At 36.1% G+C, this 8,975-nt stretch overlaps 1 pseudogene; it reads right to left on the reverse strand.

Moving 5' to 3' along the window:
* Positions 1–8,506: 8,506 nt before the first annotated feature.
* Positions 8,507–8,602, reverse strand: LOC111719356 (annotated as a pseudogene).
* Between the last annotated feature and the right edge of the window lie 373 nt (positions 8,603–8,975).

An 8,975-nucleotide genomic window follows, 5' to 3' on the forward strand; every position in this document is an offset into this window, starting at 1 on the left:
AGCATTTCATTTTTTATCTTATTTATCCTCAGTACTTAGTACAAAGCTGACATACAATAAGTGTTTAATAAATATTTGCTGAATGAATTATATAAGAACTAAGAAAATAGTCAACTTGGCACATGCAATCCTGTCATGGTTTTTTGGACAAAGTGAACTTCAAGGTAAATTTTATAAGCAGGAAGGAAAATGTCTTAATGGAAAGGTATCTACTCTAATCATCTTTTTTTCCTGAGTTAGTTATGATGATCATCACACCAGATCCTAGAATTAACTTAAGGAAGAAAAGTACTCTGCAAGAAAACAACTTGTTCATCACTCAGGATAAACACTTCCTAGAGACCCAAGAACATTTAGTAAATTACCTCTTATAGGATACTAAAAAATATCTGAAAAATTAACTTTCTTTTGGAGGTAGGGAGTGGGGAGAAGTCACTTTCTATTTTAAATCATTTTATTCTTTGCATGTCCTGATGGGAGTCAGCTGCTGTTTACTTCATCATTTTTATTATTATCATCATAATTATTATCATGTAGTCACAATGTGCCAGTCATTTCCTAGAATGTATAAAAACACACTCTCTTGTTATCAGTACTGAATCAGTTCTCCAAAAAGAGATCAAAAGCTGCTGGGGTCTTGGTAAAGCCAACATCCCTTTTTCTATTCTCTGTCTTCCCTTCCTCACCCTCACTCCACCCTCAAAAAAAGGCAAAAATTTCTTTCTTTGAATGTGAAATGTGTCTCTTTGTAATTCCAATCTCTAAACAAACGTCTTAGAAAATAGCCCTGAGGAAAAACACAGGCATCAATGTGAAGATCCAACACACACACACACACACACACACACACACACACACACACATACACACACACACACACACAAATGCAAAAGGAACCGAGGTTCAACTTCCAAAGAACTAATGCTGAGGGTAAAGACATATGGAGGTAGGGATGAGGGACAGAAGAAAAGGTACAAAAGGATTTGAAAGTAAAAGTTTTCTTCTGTGAGCAACTGAAAATGTCTTTGGAGGATGAATAACCAAAGATGCAGAATGGGAGAAAGCCTCAAACACAGTTTTGTCCAAATTCTTTATTTTATAGATAAAAAATCTGAGGCTCAGAGCAGTGAAATGAGTTCCCTGAGGTAACACAGATAAGTATTAAGTGACGGAACCTAGATTCAAGATTTGACTTCAGGCCCAGTGTACTACATAATCCTGTCTAGTTACTCTTGACCTCAAAATAGAGTACATCAATAATACATATTCTTCTACTTCATCCTTCGATCCAGATTTTAGTCCTAGCTCTGTTAATGACTTGTAAAGATCTTAGACAAGCTGCTTCACTTCTCCATTTCCCCAATTATAAAAGAATAGCATTATTCCTATGTGTGTTGGTGATGATCTGTTGGGTGTTCTTGTTCTTTAAAATATAAGAGTTCTCTCTGGGAGAAAGGGTTTTCTCGGAGAGGTTTCTGGAGGCAGCTTTAGTTTCAGTTACAAGTAAATAATCACCCCAAATCGCAGCCAGCTGATAAAAGTTCAGATCTTTTATTGTGTCCTATATAGCCCAGTTAGTTTTTCTTAGGGGCCTATCTCTCTGCTTGGTTCCAAGAGCTCTTGCAGCTTTGTCCTTTGCTTCTGCCTCTGCTTTCTTCAGCTTCCAGCCAGCACCAAGGTGGAAAATGAAAATGAGTCTCTCTTGCCTTGGAGAGAGGGCTTGTGGGCTTTCTCCCAGAGTGCTCCTCTCCGACCCCAGTCAATGTTCCGAAGTAAGACTCTGGAGTGGCTCACTGGAGCTGTATTTATGCTGAGTGTAAAAGGCTGACTCCGCCTTCTGGAGGCAGGGATTAAGGGAGGTGTGAATTCAGATATCTCTTTCTAAACCCTGAAATCTCCTAAACTCGTGAACTCCAATGAGTACTTAAATATTTCTTGCTTCTGTGAGCTCTCTAAAGGTGTGAACACAAGCATCGTTTTCTATCAGTTGTACTTAGTACCTTGTTTCAAGTTCTGGCCCAAAATATCTCCTTCTAAGATCAAATCAATCATATTGAACCATACTAAATTAGATAATTATTATCTCTATCAACTTTAATGACTTAACAGTTTGTAAAGATTCCAACAATGATCAAACGAAGTCATGTATGTGAGTTATTGCTATCATTACAATGGAACAAATATATTGTAAAATAGAGCATTCCAAAAGTCTTAGGACTATTTTAAGGTTTAAAACTGTATTAAGACTTGTGGAATATCCTGTACTAAAATTAAAGCATTACTCAGAAAAGGCTCATTTCTACATTTTTTAACCACGTCATTACCAAGCTATTAAAGTAACTAACTAGAAAAAAAAATTGTTAATACTTTTTACTCCAATAAATTATTAATAGAATATTGGTATATTCTAACAATAGGAACTTTTTCTTTTTATTCAAGTATTTCACTAGAGTTTCTCAAATTCCATCAATTTGAAGACAATTTACATGATGTTTGAGATCATGGAGACTGGTGGCTTAAACCAATTGGGAAGAGAGGCTTTTCTCAGACAGAAGGATAATCCACTTCAGAGACCCAAAAAGCAAGTTCAGAAGTTAAGCTCAGAGAGAAAGAGAACAAGATGAAAATAAGGGAAGAGAGAATGAAATTGTGTCTTTTCATCTTTTATGATCATGCCAAACAACTCCTCAGAGATGCCTGTCACAGGAATCAGTGTGCCCACAAAAGCCCATGGTATTATAGTTCAGAGTCTAGACAGACTTTATAGCAAAAGAAAGCATAGCAAAAATCTCAAAGCCTCCTTGCAAGCAGAAATTAATACTACAGAAATATCTCCTCTATCCTCCCTTACCGTTTTTGAATACATTAGAGATTTAAAATCAGGGAAGAATCTGTAGTTCTTTGGCAGATAGGCAAGGTCATAAGAAGGCCCACTTACCTGAAAATATCTCTAACATTGGTAATGCAATGATTGGATTAAATTCATCATCATTGTTTGAGTTTTAGTCATATCCAACTCTCTATGATCCCATTTGAGGTTTTCTCCACAAAAATACTGGATCATTTTAAAGGTGAGGAAATTGAGACAAATAGGGTTAAGTAATTTGCCCAGGGTCATATACTTAGAAAGTTTCTGAGATCCGATTTGAACACAGGAGGATGAGTGTTCCTGACTCCAGATCTGGAGTTATATCCACTGCACCACATAACTGCCCTAAATTCATCATTAGAAATTCATTTCTTGAGGTTAAGAACTATTCTTTAATCTATATCAGATTGCTTGCTGGTTTAGGGAGGGAGGGAGGAGAAGAAGGGAGAAAGGAAAATTTGGAACACAAAATCTTACCCAAAAATGAATGTTGAAAACTATCTTTTGGAAAAAATAAAATACTAATGGAATTTTTTTAAATTATTCTTTCCCAAGGATCTTCTTCTAAAATGGAAATCCCCAATGGAAAAGAATATGTGAAGTCAAAAAGAATCCTCTTCATATACTAACTAGCTATGTGATCCTGGACACGACACTTAACCTCTCTCAGCCTCAATTTCATCTACAAAAAGGGGATAATAATAACCTACTTCACTGCCTTGTTATAAAGATCAAGTGAGATAACATATGGAAAGTGCACATCAGAACTCAAAGTACTATATCAATTCTAAATGATGATGATGATGATAAAGGCACCTCCCAGTTCAAGGTCTCAACCATTCCAGCCAAATTCTCTAGCTCAGTGCTTCCTAGGTACTTAGTGATAGGGCTACAAACACTAAACTGAGGCAGTCTCTTCTCCCAGGGAGCTTTTATTTTAATTTGAGAGGCAATAGAAAAGTGGTGGCTAACTTAAAGGGAATTATGGCCCAGAAGGTGGAACAATAAGCAATGAATACCTCCTCTTTTCCAGAGGCAATGTTAGTGCTGATTTTGGAGCCATTTTCAGAGAGACCAGTGGATGGCAGAGCTATGGGACAGCAGCGGTGCAGAAAACTAGCTGAGCCCTAAATCCTTCTAAGAGTAGTCTCTGAAGGTCCAATTTGGAGGGGGAAGCTGACACTTGGAGGCCACTAATACAAAGATTTATAAATATGAAAGGGAAGGAGGAAAGAGTCAGGAAGATAAGAGCAAAAATGGGAAGATGGGAACAAAGATTTGAAAAGTTGATCCCATCTACAAGGGTGAAACTAAGGAGAGAAAGGAAGCTTGCTGTCTGAGATCGAGAGAAAAGCTTGGCAATTACCCAGAGTGCCCCCTAGTTTGGGGCAGTAAGCATGATAAGTAGAGATGAGGGCTTGATTGCCCACTCCTAATCCTTACTACTAAATAAGGTCAGGCATTGACTGCAGCATCCCCTAGTGGCTACACCAAAACTTAATGTGAATTCAAGCTGGATATTTGGATTTAGAGGAGGAATCCCAGGTAAAGACAGACCAAGACAAACCTCACTAATGTCATAATTTGCCTAAGAGACCAGGCTTATATGATACCTATTAAAAGGCAGGCTTGTTCCTCTATTCTCAAATCAGCACTGTAGAAAAGAGCACTGGTTCTGGAATCAGAAAAACCAGATTCTAATCTTACCTATGATATTGGACAGATCACTTAACCTTCCCAAACCTTGGTTTCCTCATTTGTAAAATGAGGACATTGGGTTATATTGCCTTTGCTATCCTTTCTAGCTCCAAATCTCTGATTTTATTGACCACTTAGTGACAACCCATTATATCAAACTATCTTCCTGTTAGCAGAAAATTTGGTATCTGAAATGGATGACAAATTATATAAAAGTACAGTTATCAAGAATTTCAGGACTTCTAGAAATGTATAAATCTAATTTTTACTTCTTTGAGACTTCCCAAGTAGAAGACCAAGAATCATTAATTGACTGAGTTCATTAAGGCCAGCTCTAAGCAATTTAACCAGGCATTTAATCCTAGTAAGAATAATACTCGGACCAAAAAGTTTTAAGTTAGATTCTCCTCTTTGGGAGCAGCTAGTTTTATAATCAGCAAACTAGTGAATTATCAGTGCCAAGCCTCATCTCCTAGCCCTCCGGTATCCATCCTACCTACAGTTAATTCATGTTCACTATATGTTGAAATGGCTAATTTGATAATCTCCCCAATTTGATCCTTCTTTTCATTTATTACCTGGTTTCTCCTGACTAGCCAATGTGAATAAATCAAAAGTCCAATAAATCAAGAATACAACAGCAAGAATTTGGAGTCTTGACTAATAATAAGACTAATACAGAGAACTGTTATGGGCCAGAACTCTGAACTTGAAACAAAGGATTCTTACAAAGTACTAAGTCAGTGGAATTGATAGAGACAATGGTTATCTAATTTAGCATGGTTCAGTACGATTGATCTGATCCTACAAGGAGATCTTATGGGGCAGAACGTGAAACAAGGTACTAAGTGGAATTGGGGAGACATTGGTTAAATCTAGTTTAGCATTGATTTAATCCTACAACAAATAATGGTTTCCTAGTGATATAATGATTGATGAATACTCAGTGTGGAACATATAAGCTAGAAGCTCTCAGGGCCGGGAGAGACAAGCTCACTAGAAGCTCTCAGAGGCTAAGACAGATTCATTCCATTGTCTACCTTTGTTGTGGCTGGAGGCTGAAACACAAACCCTTGGAATTTGGAGAGATTCAGAAGCCAGAGAATGCTACTCCATAAAACTTGATCCAGAAACAAATGGGAAAGGTTCTGAGAAATACATTGACTGATGAACATACTGTAGGGAAAGTTCTTGCTTTGAATGATCCTAGAAGTGCTACAAATGTAGAGTTCAATTATATGTATCTATAATAATCTATTTCAAATGAACGAAGATAAGTGCTCAGATCAGATCACCAGAATGGACCTGTCATTGAAAGAGGAGAAGGAGAAAGAAGGGAGATGGGAAGGAGAGAAAAGGGAGAAAGACAGACACCAGAGACAGAGACAGAAACAGAGAGAGAGAGAGAGAGAGAGAAAGAGAGAGAAAAAGAAAGAGAGAGAGAGAGAGAGAGAGAGAGAGAGAGAGAGAGAGAGAGAGAGAGAGAGAGAACACCTGTTGAATTGATAGGAAGATCAGTTCTAAGAAATTAAGTGACTGGCCCACACACAAGTTATGAACATTAAAGGTAAAATTTAAAGAAGGGTGCACTGACTACAAAACAGTACTCCTTGCTCTGTGAAGTACTGTCTCTCTTCATAAGATAAACCAAACTCCTTCCTCTTTCCAGTGATGATCTTTACTCATGTAGTGTCATAGTGAATATATTAGTTAGGAAATTCATGATCAGCACAAGAAATGGCTTAGTAGAATAGCATAAATGAAGGAAAATAAGCAGAGAACATGAGTGTTCCATTTATACCTTTGAAACACAAAAAAAAAAAATTTAAAGGAAAGACACTAGCTCAAGCATCTTTGTCTGAGTCCTTTGTGAAGAACCTATGACCAGACATTAGCAATAATAATAGGATACTTATATGAATTGTCATTTAGTTTTTTTCTTGTTTTAAAATGTTTGTTTCATTTTTTTTTTTATTCTGGACTTAACACCAAAGAAAATATATGTTTCCATATGCATTGTTGAATAAAAAGATGAAACTATAAATGTAGACCTTGTTTTCTTTTAAATTATATATTAAAAGTCAACCTGTAACTTTTTTCCTTTCTTTTTAAAAAGAGGGTTTTTTTGGTACACAACAAACAGAGCTCGGGGTAGGGGGGTTAATGGTATTTTATTTTTCCCAATTACTTGGGATCTTGTTTTTTAACAATTTTTTTAGATAATTTTTAACATTTAATTTTTGTAAAAATTTCAGTTTCAATTTTCTCCCTCATTCCCTTCCTTACTTTTCCCCTTGCTAAAAGGATAAGCAATTTCATATAGGTTATACATGGCAATCATCTAAAACATTTCCATATTCATTATCTTATGAAAGAAAAAAACAGAAAAGGAAAAAAAAACATTTAAAAATACAGTAAAATTAGTATGCTTCAATCTGCATTCAGACTCCATCATTTCTTCCTCTGAATGGGGATATCATTTTTTATCATGAGCCCTTTGGAATTGTCTTGGATCATTTTGTTCCTGAGAAGAAATCATTCATAGTTGATCACCACACACTGTTGTTGTTGTTATTGTGTACAATGTTCTCCTGATTCTGCTCATTTCACTTTGCATCAGTTCATATAAGTCTTTTCAGGCAACCTCTAACTTTCAAAGCTGTCCTGATTGTGATTTCTTCTGACTTTCTGTTCTCTTGTCCTTTTGTGGGAAGGTGTAAGAAAGGAAATTCTATCCCTAATCTCCTCCCGTTCCTTGGCGGGGAAAATGTCTAGGGGAGAAATCCTTATATCAAAGTGTTTTTTAAAATTTATTTTATTTAGTCAAATCAAATCAAGCAAACCCCCCCTCCTTGTCCATATCAATAAATGTATGTCTTATTTTGCCTATTGAGTCCATCACATTCCTATCAGGAAGTGGATAGCTTACTTTTTCATTGGTCATCTGGAGTCATGTATAGTCATTTCATTGATCAGAGTTCTATTTTTCAAAATTGTTCTTTACAATACTGTTGTATATATTGTTCTCTTAATTCTGTTCATTCTGCATCAGTTCATACATCTGTTCCCAATTTTCTCTGAAGTCTTTCCTTTATCATTTCTTATGGTACAATAATATTGTATCATATTGTCATGTGATAATTTATTTAGCCATTAATTAATTGATGGGCTCCCCCTCATTTCCAATTTGTTATTACCAAAGAGTTTCTATAAATATTTTTGTATGTATGAGTTCTTTTCTTTTTTCTTTGATCATTTTAGGGTATAGGTCCAACAGTAACATAACTGGGGTTAAAGGATAAAGGTTGATGGAAGCAATATAAATATTCTTTCTTTTTTGATCCTCACAATTAATCAGTGAAATAGATGGCTCATTTTATAAATGAGAAAACTGAAATTTAGAGGTTAAATGACTTGCCCAAGGTCACACCACTGGTAAGCATCTTAAGAAGGATTTAAAATCAGTCTTTTTAATTCCAAGTCCAACACTCTATTCACTCCTGCTATTTAATTACCCCTCTGAGGTACCTTCTAACTCTAGATCTCTGACCTTCTTGTAACTAGCTTGTCAGAAATAGTTTCTTTCTTTTCTCTCTTTCTTTCTCTTTTTTCTTTCTTCCTTCCTCCCTTCTTCCCACCTTCCCTATCTCTCTCTCTTTCTTCCCTTCTTTCTTTCTTTCCTTCTTTCTTTCTTCCATTCTTTTTTCTTTCTTCCCTTTCTTTCTTTCTTTCTTTTTCCCTTTCTTCCTTCCTTCCTTCCTTTCTTTCTTTTTTTTTCTTTCTTTCTTTTTTCATCCCTTCTGTCTTTCTTTCTTCCCTTCTTTCTTTTTTCCCTTCTTTCTTTCTTCCCTTCTTTCTTTTTTTCTTTCCTTTCTTTCTTTCTTTTGCATTCTCCCATCCTGGGACTGACTTTGCCATCAAGAACTAGTCAGTCAGTATAAAGAAAAGGGGCCTAAGTATCATTCTTGCGCAGGGGCCATGCTAATCTTCTCTGTATCGTTCCAATTTTAGTATATGTGCTGCCGAAGCAAGCACCCTAAGTATCATTCTTAGAACTATCTGTGAAAACCAGCTCTCATCTAAAAAAGACCCTCCTCCTTCCAGTCTTCCCAGGGCAACGCTTTTCCTTGAACACCAGAGGGCACACTTTATAATTCCATAAGCATAAAATTATTGAGAATATGAAGAATGATTTTATAAGGAATCCTAACTTGAGGAAAACAGTGACAATTTCAACCTTTTTTGTGAATCTGAAGAGCCAAGATTAGCCGTTCTTAACAAAGCTACACATCAGGAGAAACAGAGAACAAAAGATAACTGCAGTTTTGAGTTTTAAATAGAAATTCTAGCAGAGTTTGCTGTGTTTGATGATGATGAACTTAGTCTCTGAATGTATCGGGGAAAACTT

The sequence above is a fragment of the Sarcophilus harrisii genome, chromosome 1 (genome assembly GCF_902635505.1).
Source record: "Sarcophilus harrisii chromosome 1, mSarHar1.11, whole genome shotgun sequence".
Taxonomy (NCBI): domain Eukaryota; kingdom Metazoa; phylum Chordata; class Mammalia; order Dasyuromorphia; family Dasyuridae; genus Sarcophilus; species Sarcophilus harrisii.